Here is a 19373-nt window from a genome sequence, read left to right on the forward strand (position 1 = left end):
CCCCCTATGATGTACATTCATTTTTGCATAGCAATATCCCAATTATCTTGGCACCCTTTATTGAAAGTATTGTTAAATATACTTGGCATCTTGTAAAAAATGACCATAAATATAAGGATTTATTTCTGGACTCTCAATCTTGTACATTGGTCTGTATAACTGTCCTCACCTGGCTAGATTTTTTTTAAGATTTTATTTATTTATTCATGAGAGACACACACACAGAGAGAGGCAGAGACACAGACAGAGGAGAAGCAGGCTCCATGCAGGAAGCCTGATGTGGGACTCGATCCCAGGACTCTAGGATCACACCCTGGGCTGAAGGCAGGCGCCAAACTGCTGAGCCACCCAGGGATCCCCCACCTGGCTAGATTTTTAAGACTTTCAGAGCAATATATCTTAACTTACCTTCTTGCTTTGTCATGCTGTCTAGTTAATTATGGGACCTGAAATGACCTCATAAAACTTAAGCATCACTGAAAATTGTGATACAGGAGCTAAACTTTTATATTCACAGGCCCAGATAGAAGTCCAGAAGGCAAAAAGACCAAAATTGAAAAACAAATACAGTCACAAAAACGTAGTATTTGTTATATTACAGTACAGGTTAACAAAGAGTCTAAACAGATAGTGGCTTGAACAAGGAAAATCTTCATTTTCCTCTTCAATATCAGTTTGCGTATATGCAGTCCAGATTGGCTGTAATGGCTATACTGAGGTCAGGAAACCAGACTCAGAATTCCTGTCTTGTTGCTCTACCATCTTTAGGGATGTTGCCCTCATGTTCATGATCAAATATACTCACTACCATATTTTCTAATTCTATATTCTAATTGGAGAGAAGAGTGAAAATTGGAAAAGGAAAGCATACCTCTTTCTTTGAAGGAAGTTTAACATACCAAATGCCAAAACTTGTCACTGGCCAATCTAAATGCAAAAGGAGGCTAGGAAACAGAATTTGCCTCTAGTTGGAGGCATGCACCTGGCTTAAAAATGTATTAGTAAAACACAAGAGGAAAATGCATAGTAAGCGGCAATTAGCAGGTGACACCTGCAATTATATTTCTAAAATGTATAGTTATATTTATGTACATCTCAGAAGATGAGCATTGATCAGCTACATTTGAGGCACTGTTTGGGGATTGTGAAGGTTGTCCTTTGTGAGATTACCAGAAATTTATTAGTGGTGGTTGTAAGCAATCATGTCTTATGTCTTAAAAAATTTTGCTCTGAAATGAAAAATGCTGTTTCTGTTTTTCAAACACAACCACTGAAGATCTAAGCTGCATCATTTTACAGTTTTTTTAGCTGTCTTATTTTGGTAACTCTTTACTTAAAAAACAAAACAATTATTGAGTATCTGTCATGTGCCAGAGGTAGTAGGGTAAATTGTCTGTATCCAGAAATATAATTATGTTTGGCCTTAGAGAACACGTAGGATACCTTGAAATGTAGAAGTTTGAATAATAGCAAGAGATGGTAAGAGGCTTTTATAATATAAGCTGTATTATGAGATAATTGTGCTTTTGAAAGAGCCCAATACTGAAAGTGAAGAGACTTAAGTGTTTGTCCCAGATTTGTCACTCATCAGGTAACTGGACTGGCCTCAGTTTCTTCACCTTTAAAATGAGGACGTAAAAAAATAAAATAAAATGAGGAGGTAGATTATATGCTTTCTACAGGCTTCTTTGCTTCTGTGCTTTTCTAGCTCTTGATATCTATGATGTATATATTATGTATGCAATATACTGTATATTATATATTCTCTATAGTCTTTGTGATTCTGTGGTTTTGATTTTCTATAATCCATAGCTGTAGTGTATCGATGCCAATCCCTCTAAAACATAGTATCTTAAAACAATGACCGTTATGTTCACAGATTCTGTATGTGAAGAATTCAGACAGGGCTTAGTGGGCATGGCTTATCTCTGCTCTTTCTGGAGCCTTATCAGAAAGACTCAAACAGCCCAGGTGCCTTGAAAGACCACAGGCCAGAATTATATGAAGGTTCTTCACTTTTGTGTCAGGTGCCTGTAATGGAATGTATTAAAAATAGGCCTTACCTGGGATTGCTGGATAAAATGCTTGCTTTGGAGTCTCAATATCATTTGGGTTTCCTCATAGCATGGTGACCTGGCTGTCTTACATGACAGCTCAGGGCACCAAGAGCTAACGTATTCCCACAGCAAGGTTTTATCTTATGACATGATGGAAGTATTTTAGTGGAATAAAAAATTTAAGAATTATTTTTAAAACCAAATACATGAAAAATGTTAAGTATCAAGTAAGTGGAGTTAGAAAAGTTTACCTGAGGCTACCAGGACACTAAAAATGTAATTCTTGAGTGTATACTACAGAGTAGGTGTTGTTTCACAAATACTTTTAAAGATTATCTCATTTATCCTTTACAGCAATCTTAAGCAGAAACCAAGGCTTAGTGAGGTTAAGCAACTTGTCCAGGTAATAATGCTGATAAGTGGTTGAGCCTGTGACTCAAAACAGATCTAACTCCAAAATTTGTGGCCTTAACTGTTATGGGCTGAATTGTGTTCTCCCTACCCAGTTCACATGTTGAAGTCCTAACCTCTGGTGCCTCAGAATATGGCAGTATTTGGAGACAGGGATAATTGGAAAATGGGCCCTAATCTGACAGGATAGGTGTTGTTTTGTTTTGTTTTGTTTTGTTTTAAGATTTGAGAGAGAGTTGTTGCAAGCACCACGAGATGGGGATGGGGAGGGGCAGAGGAAGAGAGAAACTCAAGCAGACTTCATGCTGAGCATAGGGCCATTTCTGGGCTCGATCTCAAGACCCTGAGATCACGACCTGAGCAGGAACTAAGTTGGAAGCTTAACCAATTGTGCCACCCAGGTGCCCTGATATGATAGATCTTCTTAAAAGAAGTGCAGATTAGGACACAGGCCTGGGGTGAAGACCACGAGAAGATGGCCATCTATAGGCCAAGGAGTGAGGCCTCAAAAGAAACTACCCTACTGACACCTTGATCTCAGACTTCTAGCCTTCAGAACTATGATAAATAAATATCTGTTGTTTAAGCCACCTAGTCTATGGTATTTTGTTATGGCAGCCCTTTGCAGACTAATATTACTACTAATGATACTATATTAATATGTGTTTTTGTCATTTTTTAATTTGTTACTCTGTCCTTTTTAAAATGGAGATATTTTTGGTATATAACACTGTCCATTTTAGGTGCAGTACCAAATAATGATTTAATCTATGTATGTATTGTGAAATGATCACCACAATGTGTTTAGTTAACATCCGTCACCACACATAGTTACAGATTTTCATCTTGTGGTAATGTGTTTTTATCAGCCTCCTATCAGACTATCTTTCAGATGTCCTGTCCCTTAGAGATACTGTCAACAAAATCCATAATAACGTATTTCTTCTATACTTATATTAGTTTCATCTGTTTTTATATGAATCTACAAATTCTATCTCCTCATTATCACTTGCTGAGGAATATAATAAAGATGTAGAATTCTTTTTTTTTAAGATTTTATTTATTTATTCATGAGAGACAGAGAGAGAGAAAGTGAAAGAAGCAGGCTCCACGCAGGAAGCCTGATGTGGGACTCGATCCCGGGACCCCAGGATCACCCCTGGGCCAAAGGCAGGTGCTAAACCACTGAGCCACCCAGGGATTCCCAAGATGTAGAATTCCTCAAGGTAAAAATACCTTCTCTCAGGCATGCCTTACCTATAAGACAAAATTGGAGTTTTCCCCTTTTTTGAGATATAAGCATTAGTAGCTCCTAAGGGCATTATTTTCTGCAAAGGACAAGGTTTAATTAAGATTATTTCAGAGTAATCCAGAAATCAACATGAAAATCTCTGGTCTTAACAGCTAGTTATCAGCTGCTAAGAACTGTTCAAATATGCTAGAAATTAGACTTCATCAAAAGAGCATTTATCCCATGATCCATAACCCATCATGTCTAAATTTTTTTGTTCTTGTTTTATATATATATAAATCTTGTCTCCATAGTGAGCTTCCATAGTGAGCTTCCTAAAGATGCATCCATTTGAATCCTCTGGTTAGTAAAATGGAAAGCAATGCTTGTTGCAGGTGGGCACTCAGTGCCTGTTGAACTGAGTTTCAGATCTAGATGTCGTGGGTCCAGTTTCCCTCTGACCCCACAGGTGAAACACCATTGAAATCAATCTGGGAAAGACATATATTTGCAACTTGGGTGTCGTTTTGTTGCATTTACTCTGTCCTTCAATTTTAAAAACTATTTCTATCCTGACATGCCCTTCAGTGACAGCAGTATTCTCTCCCAGCACTGCTTTTTCACCAGGGAGTTGAAGAGCATAACCTACACACATGTTGGGAGAAAATATTTCTAAGGACCAGGCAGTTGATCACTTTGTGAGATATTCTTGGGCTCCTCCAGCTAAAAAAGCCAATGACAACATTATCCCTAAAACCAGAACATATGCATATTATTCATGTCTCTGGTATACTAAAACTTTCCATTTTATTTTTTATTTTTTTTAACTTTTCATTTTAAAAGTTGGTAAAGAAATCCATTGTAGTGGAGAAGTGTGGGCTCTCTCTGGGCTCAGATCCTGTCTGTGCCCCTTACCAGCTGTGTGGCAAATCATCTTAACCTTGTGGTACTTCAGTTTCCTGTTCTGTAAAATGTGGGCAGTAACAGACAATATAGAGTTACAAGAACAAAATAAGGTAAAGCATGTTATTTGGGTCAACAGCACATGGCACACAGGAAAGATGACGCAGACGTTAGCCGTTATTTTTACTAAAACAGCCCAAGTCATCTTTAAGGCTGATGGATTGGAGTAAAGCACAGTATGTAGTCACTGAATGTTTATCAGGTAATGGTTAAAGATATGTGAAGTGCCTATGGAGCCTATATTAAATAGGTGACTATTTTCTCTGCATGATTCCAAGGTTCCAGACCCTTCCCAGTAAGCAAGAGCTGTGCCCTTTATGCCATGTCTGGATAAATGACATGTAGTCAACTTACATAATATGTTAGTCATTTGAGTATATTCTACATAAACAAAACTTTAGAAGTCTGCTGCATAGTTGTACACTTTGTCACCTTTAAGGTTTAATCAGAAAACTATTTAGTCAAAGGAGTGCCTGGCTGGCCCAGTTGGCTGGAGCATGTTACTCCTGATCTTGGGGTTATAGGTTCAAGCCCCACATTGAGTGTAGAGATTACTTTAAAAGAAAAATCTTTGTAAAAAAAAAGAAAAGAGTATTTAGTCAAAACTTAAATTGCCAAGTGGTTTCACTGGGAGTTGCAAATGTGGCTGAGCTATCACACCCAGGTCCGATGTACCTCAGGCTTATAAGAGGTTCACTTTGAAACTACAGGACTTTGCAGTTAGTTTCATAAGAAAGGTACAAAATACTATGGGACTCTGGAAAGGAAAGAAAGAGCATTTCTCATTGCAGAATCAGGAGGTAGGGCTTTATGAAAAAAAGGGGGTGGCATTTATGGGGAACTCTAAAGGACAACTTTGTTTCCTACTTCCCAGAAAATGTAGGGTAATCAGATGCTGCTTGTGTACATTTTTCTACTCCTAACATACTTTATTTTCTCCAGGCTTAGAAAAATACTTGTTCCCCTGTTGTTTAACATTAATTCTTTCAAGCTTGCTCCCAGTCTGATCCCTGTCCCACCCCCCCCCACCCCCCCAGCCCAGGGCCATGCACCAATGGGTAATCTCTGTTGGCACAACAGTTTCAGCTATTTTTCTGCTGACTCACATTGTCTTTCTCAAATTAAAAAAAAAAAAACTGGTCAGGAAGCTCTTGGGCCCTCTCAGACTGGTACCATCTCTCTCTTTCTCCCCTTCCCCTTAAAGACAAACTCTACAAATGAAGAGCTTATACTTGTCTCGACTTCTTCTGCAAACTTAAAAAAATTCTTATTTTTCCTTATGAACTATTTCAAAAGCAGAATTATAGAATAAACACCCATGTATTGTGCACAAATTCATAAATATTAATATTTTGAAAAGCTACCAGTTCTGTGGCACTTAACTATGTACTGGACACTGTTCTAAGCACTTGGCGTATATTGTATTAGTCAAGGTTCTCCAGAGAAATAAAACCAATTGGATATATAGAGAAAGCAAGAGAGAGATTTATTTTTGTTTGTGTGTTTTTGTTTTTGTCTTAAAGATTTTAAGCAATCTCTGCACCCAATGTGGGGCTCAAACTCACAACCCCAAGATCAGGAGTTGCATGCTCCACCAACTGAGCCAGCCAGGTGCCCCACGAGATTTCTTATTTTAAGGAATTTGCTCACACGATTGTTGAGGCTGGCAAGTCTGAAATCTGTAGGACAGACTGGCAGGTTGAAAATTGAGGCCAGAGTTAATGTTGCAGTCTTGAGTCAATCCTAAAGGGCGAGGGGCTAAAAACTTGAACCAGGATTTCTTACATTGCAGTTTTGAGGAGAATTATTTCTCTTTTGGGAAGCCTAAGTCCTTACCCTGAAGGCCCTCAACTAATTGGCTCATTTTCACTATGGATTGTCTTCTTTCTACTGTTTTATATAGGTCTTTATATATTAATCCTTTACTGGTTGTATCTGTTAGACATATCTTTCAGTTTTTCTTACTTATGAACTTTGTTTATGATGTGTTTCTGTATCCCAAAATTTCTAGTGTTAATGAGTTAGGTTTATCAATCTTCATTCACTCATTGGTTCAATAAATATGTATTGGTACTCTGCCAGGCACCGTTATACTTGGGAAAATGATAGTGAGTAAAAGAAGCCAAAGTCCCTGCTCTCAAAGAACTTACATTTACTTGAAGACAGGAAGTAAGTGCACTCAGTAATACTATTTAGTATATTAGAACATGGTAGGTAATGGAAAAAAATAGAACAGGGTCAGGACGATCAGTCATACTGGGAGGGGCACAATGTTAAGTGCGTTGGTCAGGGTGGATTTCACTAAAAAGGTGCATTTGAGCAAAGACTTGACTGGGGCAAGGGAATGATCCATGTGGCTCTATAGAAGAAAGTGTTGCAGGGGGAGGAGACAGCCTTTGGAAGGGCTGGGGCAGGAAAATGTCTGGTATGCTGGAGAATAGCCGAGACTCAGGTCTTGGAGGGGAGAGAATCATGGTAAGCTAGAGGAGACCACAGAGGAAACCACTGGAGGAGAGAGCCACATGGAGCAGGGCCTGGTAGGCCATGGCATTTGGTTTCTATTTTTATTTTATAATTAGTGCTTTTGGTCTCATTTTAGATTTCTTCCTTACTCAGAGAGATCTTAGATGATGATGAAGATGAAGATAAAGGTTAATATTAATGAATTATTTACTGAGTGCCAGGCACTTTTTAAAAACCAATTTTTGGGGCAGCCCTGGTGGCGCAGCGGTTTGGTGCTGCCTGTAGCCCGGGGTGTGATCCTGGAGACCCGGGATCAAGTCCCATATTGTGTTCCCTGCGTGGAGCCTGCTTCTCCCTTTGCCTGTGTCTCTGCCTCTCTCTATGCCTCTCTCTCTTTCTATCTCTCAATAAATAAATAAAATCTTAAAGAAAATAAATAAAAAACCAATTTTTGTAGATTTTCACAGAGATGATAGTGTTCTATATATAAAATTTTCAAAATACTTGTTTTTCTCATTTAGATATTTAGTTCATTTATGCGAACTATTTCTTTTATAGTGTGAGGGGACCTAATTCTTTTCCTCTTTTTGATAGCCAGTTGTCTCTTCTCCATTTATTAAATAAGCCATCCTTTCCATATTAATTTGTAATAACACTACCTTAGTTTTGTACCAAGTTCCATATATACATGGGCTGGTCTTTGGGCTCATTAATTCTATTCTGTTGGTCTGTATGTCTGTCCCTGAGCTGCTATGACAGTTTCAGTTAGCAAAACTTACTATAAATCTTTGATATTTAGGAGGACAAATGCCTCTTCTTTTATATTTGTTTAAAATTTGTTTGACTGTTCTTGGTCCTTTACTCTTCAGTATGAATGTAGATCAGATGTATGTAGATCAACTTATCGAGGCTTCTATGAACAAATCCTTTGGGATATTGAATGGAATTGTGTTGAATTTATAAATGAATCTTAGAAGAATTGATGTTATCAATGCTTTTGGGAGTCTTTCCATCTTTTTTATTTAGGTCTTCATTTACATTCTTGAACAAAACTAAAATATTTTTCTCACAGAGGCTTTTTGTCAGATTTTTTTCCAGAAACCTGATAGTTTTTGTGGCAAGAAGGAATGGGCTTCATTTTTATTTACATTTTTTAATTGGTTGTTGCTAGTGTATAGCCATCTATTGATTTTGTAAATTGACCTTGTATTTAACAAACTTGTAAAAGTCTCTAAATGGTTTTATTCCTTTACCCATAGATTAGGTGTCTCTAAATAAACTATTAATCATCTATAAATGACAAGGGTTTTTTGCCTTCCTCTCAAATTTTTAAACTATTTATTATTTTCTCTCATCTATTTCATCAATGAGAACTTCAACTATAACTATTGACCCATAATAACAATCATTTGTCACGTTCCTGGCTTTCAAGGGAATGTTGTTAAGGTTTCACCATTAAATATTTACTCCAGGTTTTATTTATTTTTTTATTTTTTTATTTTTTATTTTTATTCATTTATGATAGGAACACAGTGAGAGAGAGAGAGGCAGAGACACAGGCAGAGGGAGAAGCAGGCTCCATGCACCGGGAGCCTGATGTGGGATTCGATCCCGGATCTCTAGGATCGCGCCCTGGGCCAAAGGCAGGCGCCAAACCGCTGCGCCACCCAGGGATCCCTACTCCAGGTTTTAGATGGATAGCTTTTGTTGAGTTTAAAAGTCTTTTTTATTTACCAATATGCTGAGGTTTTTTAAATTTTTTTATGCTGAGTTTTTAAAATGAATTATTAATGGGTGTTAATTTTTTCAACTGCTTTTGTGCATCTGTTTAGATGATTTTATGATTTTTCTCCTTTAATATGTGAATTCCAGGAATATTTTTTCTTACATAATAATATTTTAAATAGTAGAATAACGTGGTTCAAAATCCAAACTGTAAAACTGACCAACTAACTGTATCCTCCAAACCTATTTCTCTTTGTCACTTCTCATTTTTAAAGAATGGTACCAGCCAGCTAGAAAACTTAGGAGCTCGTCTAGGCACTGCTCTCATCTACTCAATGACCAGGCCCTGTCCATTTTCTGCTTCTTAACATTTGTCCTCACCTCTTAATCCTTTCCTGGTTGCTTAATCATTCTCCACATTCCTGCCAGAGATGAAATTCCTTTATTTAAAATCCTTCAGTGACTCCCTAATTCATAGTATCTAGAAGTCTGAGCTCCTTGCCATGCCCTAAGTAGGCTGTGCAGGCACTGGCTCTTCTCCAGCCATCAGGCCCCTTACACCCGGCTTCCTACCCATTCCTCTGAGAATCAGTTACTGGGTGGGGGGTAGCAGAGCTTTCTCGGCCTCCCTTTGTCCATCCATCTACTCACTTACCTGCCTCTCTGATACATGTCCTGACTCCCAGATAGAGTAGACCATTTAATCTTTGTACTCCATTCTATCCCATACAGAACTTAATCTTTTGACCTTTTATGGTCTTTATTCACTTATATATTTATTTCCCCTGCTAGACTTAGTATCTTAAAGGTAATGACTAGTTATTTTATTCATCATTGTATCCCCAGCACAGTGGAGGTATTCAGTATATATATATTAAGGGATAGGTGGATGAACAAGGAACAAACAAACAGGCAATAATTGAGATAAAGGAGAAGGGTTATTCCAGAAGGAAAATAATATAACCAAAAAGCCTATAAAGATTCAGCTGGGGGGATCCCTAGGTGGCTCAGTGGTTTAGCGCCTGTCTTCGGCCCAGGGCATGATCCTGGAGTCCTGGGATCAAGCCCCACGTCAGGCTCCCTGCATGGAGCCTGCTTCTCCCTCTACCTGTGTCTCTGCCTCTCTCTCTCTCTCTCTCTCTCTCTCTCTCTGTCTCTCATGAATAAACAAATAAAATATTTAAAAAAAAAAAAAAAAGATTCAGCTGTAACAAGTGTTAATTTCATTATCTACCTTGAACCCTGAGTGGAGCCTCTGGGAACTCCAAAAATGTTTATGATTGAAACACACTTTTTTTTTTAAATCTGCAGTGTTTTATGACTTTGTTGCCATTTTCTGCCTTGTTTTGTTTTGTTTTGTTTTAAGATTTTATTTGAGAGAGAGAGAGAACACAAGTGGGGTGGAGAGGCAGAGGGAGGAGAAGGCTCTTGGCTGAGCAGGGAGCCTGATGTGAGGCTCCATCCCAGGACCCTGGGATCATGACCTGAGCAGAAGGTAGACCCTTAACTAACTGAGCCACCCAGGCTCCCCTGTCTTTCTGTCTTTCTATACAGAGTTTTTTTCTGTTTCCCTCTCCATTTTTTGGAGATTTTGTTTTCTTTTAAATTCATTCATGCATTTGGTCAATAAATACTGAGTACCCGCTGGTACAGGCCCAGTGCAAGTGTTAAAACTACAGTTGACCCTTAAACAACACAGGTTTGAACTGTGTGGGTCCATTTCTATGCGGATTTTTTTTTTATAGTACAGTGTCCTAAGTGTATTTCATCCTCCTTAAGGTTTTTATAATAAGCCTTGACAGTTCTGTTTGGTGAACAGGAGAGTAAGTGGGAGTGATTGAGGATGAGGTGCTGAAAGAGATTGTCTCCTATTTTATCTATCACCTTCTCTTCCTTATTCCCAGCTACTGTGTTGAAGAAGGATTCCCTTCCTCAAACTGGAAAAAAAAAAAAAAAACAAAAAACAGATGACTAGGCTTTTGTACCTTGGTTAGATTAGAAATTAGAAATTTAAGATGTGTTAATTCCTACTGATTTTTATTTATTTATTTTTTTAAAGTTTGAGCCTAAGGGCACTCTTTTTTTTTTTAAATATTTTATTTATTACTTATTCATGAGAGACACAGAGAGAGAGAGAGAGAGATGCATAGACACAGGCAGAGGAAGAAGCAGGCTCCATGCAGGGAGCCCAATGTGGGACTCGATCCCGGGTCTCCAGGATCACATTCTGGGCTAAACTGCTGCTCCACCGGGGCTGCCCAATTCCTACTGATTTTAAAGCAAAATTCAATGAGCTTGATTTTGTCTTTGCTGAGTGATCTACTTGGTACTTTAGTGTCTTCATTTTCTGTGTTGAGAAGGAGATAAGGAAAAATGTGTCTCAGAAAACTGTGATCTAGAAATTGAAATGTAATGTAATACATTTATAATGGATTGTTTATAGCATGGGCATTCGGAAATAGGACCAACTTACTATATAAGCCTATATCTAACTTCTATTAAATGTTTGCCTCATGGTATATCAGAACGTGAGTGAAAATTGATTATGTTATGTGTGAGGATGACAGTAACTATTAAATATGATTGTAGGGGATCCCTGGGTGGCTCAGTGGCTTAGCGTCTGCCTTTGGCCCAGGGCATGGTCCTGGAGTCCTGGGATCGAGTCCCACATCAGGCTCCCTGCATGCTTCTCCCTCTGCCTGTGTCTCTTCCCCGCACCCCCCCCCCCCGCCTGTGTGTGTGTCTCTCATGAATAAATAAACAAAATATTTTTAAAAATAATAAATAATAAATAAATTGTTGTCTTAGGTGATTAGAGCATAAAGGATAGAATTACGTTTCTAAACCAGTGATTTGATCATTTATTTATTTACTTACTTACTTACCTCCTTACTTATTTACTTATTTATTTACTTACTTACTTATTTGAGAGAGTGAGCAAGCCTGAGCAGGAAGGAAGAACAGAGAGAGAGGAAGACGCAGTCTCCCTTCTGAGCAAGGAGCCCCGAACCCCATGTGGACTCAATCCCTGGACCCTGGGATCATGACCTGATCCAAAGGCACTTAACTGACTGAGCCACCCAGGCACCCTAAACCAGTGTTTTAAATAAGACTTAAATCCAAATAAAAATTCATTGTGGTACTGCCATAATTATAACCAAAGGTTTTAATAATAGATGCATTAAAACCCCCTTTTTTTTTTCATGGAAATTATGAAACACATACAAAAGTAGAGCAGTGCCATGAATTTCCATGTTCTCATCACCTATCTTCAATAACCATCAGCTTCTTGCTTTCCTTGTGCTCTTTCTCCTCTAATTTTTTTTTTGCTAAAATATTAAATAAAATTTAAGACATACCATTTCACTCATAAGAACTTACGGAAAGTTATATATCTTAACAGATAAGGACTTTAAAAATATTACCATAATAATGATATCATACTTACTAAAGTGTTCTTTAGTAACAATAATCTAATGGTACATTTTTAAAAATTCAGATGAATATGTAACAACCAAAATCTAACTAAAGGAATTTATCGGGTTCCGATTTGCCAAGTGGGAAATAGTTTGGTTTTCTTTAAACTCTGAAGTTTCTTGGTGTTTTGTTTTTATTTTAACTGGAAACATTTAAAAATCATTGTACCCTATTTTAAAACAATGATAAGGGGATCCCTGAGTGGCTCAGCCTGCCTTTGGCCCAGGGTGTGATCCTGGAGTCCCAGGATCGAGTTCCGCATTGGGCTCCCTGTCTGGAGGCTGCTTCTTCCTCTGCCTGTGTCTCTGCCCCTCTCTCTCTCTGTGTCTCTCATGAATGAATAAATAAAATCTTTAAATAACTAACTAAATAAAAACAATGACTAATAATAATGTGGCTGCTTTTAATGCATACTTTTGTTTTTTCTCCTTGTTTGCTACTTCACAATATACTTGTGCCTCCTCTGGACTGGGTTCTGAATGGTTGGAATGAATATGCATGTCCCCTGAAACTTGGTCTTTTCTTACATAGGTGAATATTTCCCATTTCTTTTAAAAAAGAAAGTTGATAGAATGTCTTTTGTGTTATGTTTTACGAATAAAATTCAGAATCTCTAGTGCTAATAGTAAGATTGATAATCTAATACTCTAATTCTAAGCCTAGCTTGGAATTCTTAGAATATGGGAAGTCATTTCTTATGGCTTCTAATAGATAATACTTTATTCACTGATCCTCTTTCAGGGATTTTCTTTGGGAGGCTTTTCAAACTTACCAGGAGTCAGTGCTTTGAGCCAAATCAAAGCTTGCTTCGACCCTGGCAAGACTTAAATGCTTTTTAAAAAAGAGATTAGGGAAGACAGCTATCGTCATGCATTTCACTCAGCTATACTGAACCATTGGTTGTCTCAGCCAATTGGAGATTTATGAGGGGTGGAGGAAGACAGAAGAGTGTTTGTGTCTATAGAACATATATATCTCAGTTCTGTCCTTTACTTTAGATGTACATTTACTACTTATCATCACTCTACTAAGAAGCAAAGAAATGACTCCTATTTTACCCTGGAAGGCTTCGTTAATATTTAACTTAAAAAAAACCATTTAAACCTATTATTCCTTATTACTTCCTCTTTGAGGCTAAATCATGTGACAGAAAGACCATGTAGAAGACTGTCCATGCTAGCCCCTTTAGTTGAAGACATTGTGTGACCCCCATTTTGTGTACAGTGTAGATTTTTAAGACTTGCCTTCTTACTATTAAATAAGGTTTATAGTGTAAAACAGCTTTCTTTAGACTCATCATCACTTTTTTTTTTTTTTTTAAGCATATGGTTATTTTCCTGTCTGGTGAAGTTCTGAGCTATATATGCTCAAATTCTGTTAAGTGCACTCTGAATGAGAGAGAGGCAGGTAGATAGTAAATAGGTAGAATTTCTGAACTAGAAAGGACCCAGAGAAATCATCTGGTAGGATGATTTCTTTTCCATGTAGGATGATACCAAAACCACTCCAAAAAGTCAGTCCTTTTCAGCAAAATTTCAAAGAGGAATATTTGTTCATTTTACAATGAAACCTTGAGCCACATGCTGTATTCAATTCTCTCTTGAGCCACCACCTTCAGTCTGGAACAGTTTTTCAGTCTTTCTTGACATTTATAAGCTTGATACTTTTGAAAATTGCAAGCTAGTTATTTAATAGACTGTCTCTCAATTTGAGTTTATCTGATGGTTCCTCATGAGTAGATTTAGGGTATACATTTTTGACCAGAATTTATCATAGAGATGATGCTGTATTTTTCCCATTGTATCTATTCTATCAAATGGAGCATGATTTTGAGTTGTTTTAATACTGGTGATACTCACTTTGATATTTAGAATAGGGTGATTCCTTATAGGTTCTTCATGCAAAGTTGCTCTATTCCTCTTTGCAACTGGTAAGAATTTTGTGGGAACACTGGTGTTTGAGACCCATTGTCCTAGGGAAAGATAAAGGCTCTTTTTAACATCCCACTCTACATCCAGGCTATCTCTTGCATAATGAAGATTCCCTGATTGTCAAGTGTGCCTGAGGACCATTTTTAGGATTTTGGAGACCTCTCAGCATTTTGATCTTTGGTCTGGGTCAGACTGGAATATTCAGTTCAATTTGCCAGCTTTGGAAAGCCCAATTCTCCAGGGAAAATTATGAACTTGTAGGAGAATTCAATTTTGTCTTTTTGGCTTAGATACCTTTTTATTAAAGCCTAACAGAAACAGTTAAAGCAGAAATCAGAAATGGTAACAGCAATATCAGAGCAACAGAGGTTGTACAGTTTTTGTTTATCTTAAGCTCACATATGATGTAAGAATGTAAATTAATGAGCTGTTAGTCTCATATTGGGTATGTTTTCTTCACTTATCAAAAATATGGCGCACAACCCTTGTGCACTGTTGGTGGGATTGTAAATTGGTGCAGCCACTGCGGAAGAAAAGTATGGAAGTTCCTCAAAAACTTAAAAATAGAACTACCATATAATCTAGCACTCCCACTTGTGGATGTACATTCAAAAGGAATGAATACTTCTCAAGGAAGTATCTGTACTCCATGTTTATTGTAGCATTATTCACAATAGCTAAGATCTGAAAACAATTTAAGTGTCCATCAATGGACGAATAAAAAAGATGTGCTACATATAATGGAATATTATTTAGCCATGAGAAAGCAGGAAATCTTGCCATTTGCAGAAAAACTTGGATAACCTTGGGGGATGTTATGCTAAACAAAGTAAGTCAGAGAAAAACACATTCTGTATCTCACTTATATCTGAAATCTAAGAAAGCCAAATTCATAGAAGCAGAGAGTAGATTGGCAGTTACCAGGGACATGGGAGTGGGGAGGAATGGAGAGATGTTGTTCGAGGGCTTCAGACTTGTAATATGAATAAATCTGGGAATCTAATATACAACATGGTGACTACAGTTAATAGTATTGTATATGTGAAAACTAAGAGAGTAGATATTAAATGTTCTCACTACTGGGATCCCTGGGTGGCGCAGCGGTTTGGCGCCTGCCTTTGGCCCAGGGCGCGATCCTGGAGACCCGGGATCGAATCCCACATCGGGCTCCCGGTGCATGGAGCCTGCTTCTCCCTCTGCCTGTGTCTCTGCCTCTCTCTCTCTCTCTCTCTGTATGACTATCATAAAATAATAAAAAAAAATAAAAAATAAAATAAAAAAAATAAATGTTCTCACTACCAAAAAAAATGGTAATTCTGTGACATGATGGTGTTGTGAGCAAATAAAGTGGTGGTTTATCATATTACTGTATATTACAGTATATTCATACACCAAATCAACATGTTATACGGCTTAAACAGTGTTAGGGGCACTTGGGTGGCTTAGTTGATTAAGCATCTGCCTTCAGCTCAGGTCATGATCAGGGTTCTGGGATCAAGCCCTGTGTCAGGCTCCCTGCTCAGTGGGGAGCCTACATTTCCTGTGCCTGCCCCTGCCCATGTGTTCTCTCTCTCTCTCCCTCTCATAAATAAACTCTTAAAAAAAAAAAAAAACTTGAACATGTTATATGTCAATTATATCTCAATAAAGCTGGGGGAGAAATAAAGTCCTTAACATGATCTAGAATGTTAAATATATATGCCTCACAAATTTGACTTCTATAGACATGGAGGTTTACATTTCAAGTGAATAAGATAGCTTCTGTAGTAAAATAATTTGACAAGAAAATCTTTTTTTTTTCTAATGACATGGAAGCATAAGCAAAAAAAATTGTATTTATACTAGAGAATAAATATAGTCAGTTCAGTACTGCGGCCTTCACCTCAACAGACTAGCCAAGAAATCTGTTTTTTTTATTTAGATTCCGGACCAGATATATTCTTTATCATTTAGCTTTTTGATCAGCAGAAAAGGATAATTTTGACATGGTTCCTGGATTTAAAAATATTTTCAATTCAAATTAGAGTTCCCTTGAAGTAAAGCTCATTTCCCTTCTTAAAGAGTGAATGGTATTTCTGGTTTTTCATGTTCTCTGTTGTCAAAGAAGGGCTTTGTTACTGTTTTTCATGGAATTTTTGTAAATGTTTCTGGTTCTCTGTTCTGAGTGCCTATGAATAACAGTTTCGAAAGTATCTAGGTGTGATACCTTTGACTTTTTTTGGACTAGAAATAACAGATATATAATACATACCCACTCAAATTTACAAAGTCTAGGAGATAAAATAAATCACTTAACTTTGGCTTAATTTTGTCTGGTCCTTATATATTTGTATTTGTAAATAATCCCTTGAAAAAGTATCTCAGCAGGAAATTGTTAGCATTGAAAAAGGAAGTTTGAGAAACTTAGTACTCCAAAATTTATGATAATAGATTTTTAAATATATGAATTTATCATTTGTGATTTCAACACTTTGATGAGATTCTCCTAAGAGCCTTAACACTGTAACATTTTGTAATTTTGCAAAAGTACTAGTTGTCAGTATATGTCCTATAAGTCTGGGTAAGGAACAAGTCTTATGAGACCAGTGGTCTTTCTTAGCATTTAGATTTCAACTTAACTTTGCTTCTGGGTGGAAAATGCTCCAAAAAGAAAGCCAATCACTAGTGCTGATGGTAGAATTGATGAGAACACAAAGGCCAAGAAAATTACGGTTTTTCAGCAAGAAAAGAGCAATTTTAGATTAAGTTAAAAGCATGCTTTAACTTGTCAGATTTCATAATACTTTCTGTTACCTAAATCACCGTATACTTTATAGAGACAACAAAGTGCTTCATAAAACTATTTTAATTATTGTAGCCAGGGAAAATTTCTTTACAAAAAGAGAAAGAAGACACATTTATGGAGTATTGGAAAGTGCCAGAACTTATCAATTACTTGGTTTCATATTTGTGGACTCACCTTGGGCCCCAGAAGTCACTTTCATTTTTTTCTATTAATCTGCACCTTATAGCTTAATTTCTATGTTATTATAAGTGACACTTGGAAAGTCTCAAGACAGTCCTCATGTACATCAAGGTTTCTAGCAGTGAGGGATGGGGAAGGAAAGTTGCCATATTTTTTTATAAGATTAATTATAAAATAATAGTTCATTTTTATTTTTTTTATTTTTTTAAATTAATTTTTATTGGTGTTCAATTTACCAACATACAGAAAAACACCCAGTGCTCATCCCGTCAAGTGTCCACCTCAGTGCCCGTCACCCATTCCCCTCCAACACCCGCCCTCCTCCCCTTCCACCACCCCTAGTTCGTTTCCCCGAGTTAGGAGTCTTTATGTTCTGTCTCCCTTCCTGATATTTCCCAACATTTCTTCTCCCTTCCTTTATATTCCCTTTCACTATTATTCATATTCCCCAAATGAATGAGAACATACACTGTTTGTCCTTCTCCGATTGACTTATTTCACTCAGCATAATACCCTCCAGTTCCATCCACGTTGAAGCAAATGGTGGGTATTTGTCGTTTCTAATTGCTGAGTAATATTCCATTGTATACATAAACCACATCTTCTTTATCCATTCATCTAAAAATATGGAACGCTTCACGAATTTGCGTGTCATCCTTGCGCAGGGGCCATGCTAATCTTCTCTGTATCGTTCCAATTTTAGTATATGTGCTGCCGAAGCGAGCACAATAGTTCATTTTTAAAAAGTTATCTGGTAGTTAGAAACTTTTTTTCCTAAACATATTACCAGTGCCTGGTACAAGATGACAGATAGGTCCTCAATATTGACCTAAATATTCTCCTAATCTTTTTTTTTTTTTTAGATTTTTTTTAAAAATTTATTTATTCACAAAGACAGAGAGAGAGAGAGAGGCAGAAGAGACACAAGGAAGAGGGAGAAGCAGGCACCAGGAGCCCGATGTGGGACTGGATCCCAGGTCTCCAGGATCACACCCTGGGCTGCAGGCGGCGCTAAACTACTGCGCCACTGGGGCTGCCCTATTATCCTAATCTTGATTTGGAAGTATTACCTTGGAGACTGTGGTAAGAAGAAACTCATATAGGCCCCACAGGTTCATTCCTCCTTATCTTGTTGGCTAATGCTCTTGACACCATTCTGTTGAATTGTATTAGATTATGTTGAGGTTTTGTATTTGCCTGAGGCAATGTAAGTAGAAGCCAAGTTACAGTGAACAATTTGGAATAACAACCCCTCCAAAAAGAGTGAGAAAGTACCCCTGAGATAGAATTAAGTTATGGACATGTAAAACAAATATTCCTCTTTCTTTTTTAGCCTTCACATATGTTTAAAAGGATGGCATTCATTTCTGTTATTAATGAGGATATTTCTCTGTGAGTTTAAAGCTTATAACACATATTTCCATCTATAAAGCATCCTATAGGGACGCCTGGGTGGCTCAGTGGTTAAGCATCTGCCTTCAGCCCAGGGTGTGATCCTGGAGTTCTGGGATCAAGTCCCACATTGGGCTCCCTGCATGGAGCCTGCTTCTCCCTCTGCCTGTGTCTCTGCCTCTCTCTGTGTCTCTCATGGATAAGTAAATAAAATCTTTAAAAAAACAAAACAAAACAAAGCATCCTACATATGTGTTCTAAAGCCCTTCCTTGTATGTAGAATGGAAATGGGCAATCTTAGGCAAGTTCTGGCCTGTCCTTTTAATGACAGTAGCTAAAGAAACATGGGTTTCAACCTCTCTATTTGAACTCAGGAGCCAAGGAGATTTGAATACTTGAACATAATCTAATACAAATTTCATTTTTTTTTTTACTGTTTTTTTTTTTTAAATTTTTTATTTATTTATGATAGTCAGACAGAGAGAGAGAGAGGCAGAGACACAGGCAGAGGGAGAAGCAGGCTCCATGCACCGGGAGCCCGATGTGGGACTCGATCCCGGGTCTCCAGGATCGCTCCCTGGGCCAAAGGCAGGCGCCAAACCGCTGCGCCACCCCAGGGATCCCTTATACAAATTTCAAAACCTGAACATAATCTAATACAATTCAACAGAATGGTGTCAAGAGCATTAGCCAACAAGATAAGGAGGAATGGACCTGTGGGGTCTATATGGGTTTTTTCTTACCACAGTCTCCAAGGT

At 37.7% G+C, this 19373-nt stretch overlaps 1 protein-coding gene and 1 non-coding gene across 12 annotated transcripts in view; one reads left to right on the plus strand and one right to left on the minus strand.

Moving 5' to 3' along the window:
- Positions 1 to 19373, plus strand: part of RABGAP1L (RAB GTPase activating protein 1 like) — a 737000-nt gene that overhangs the window by 663574 nt on the left and 54053 nt on the right. The gene's annotated exons all lie outside the window — the stretch shown is intronic.
- Positions 17844 to 17950, minus strand: LOC121474680. The gene has a single exon (XR_005983465.1). It is a non-coding gene; the product is annotated as a U6 spliceosomal RNA (small nuclear RNA).

This window comes from Vulpes lagopus, chromosome 1 (assembly GCF_018345385.1).
Source record: "Vulpes lagopus strain Blue_001 chromosome 1, ASM1834538v1, whole genome shotgun sequence".
Lineage (NCBI taxonomy): Eukaryota > Metazoa > Chordata > Mammalia > Carnivora > Canidae > Vulpes > Vulpes lagopus.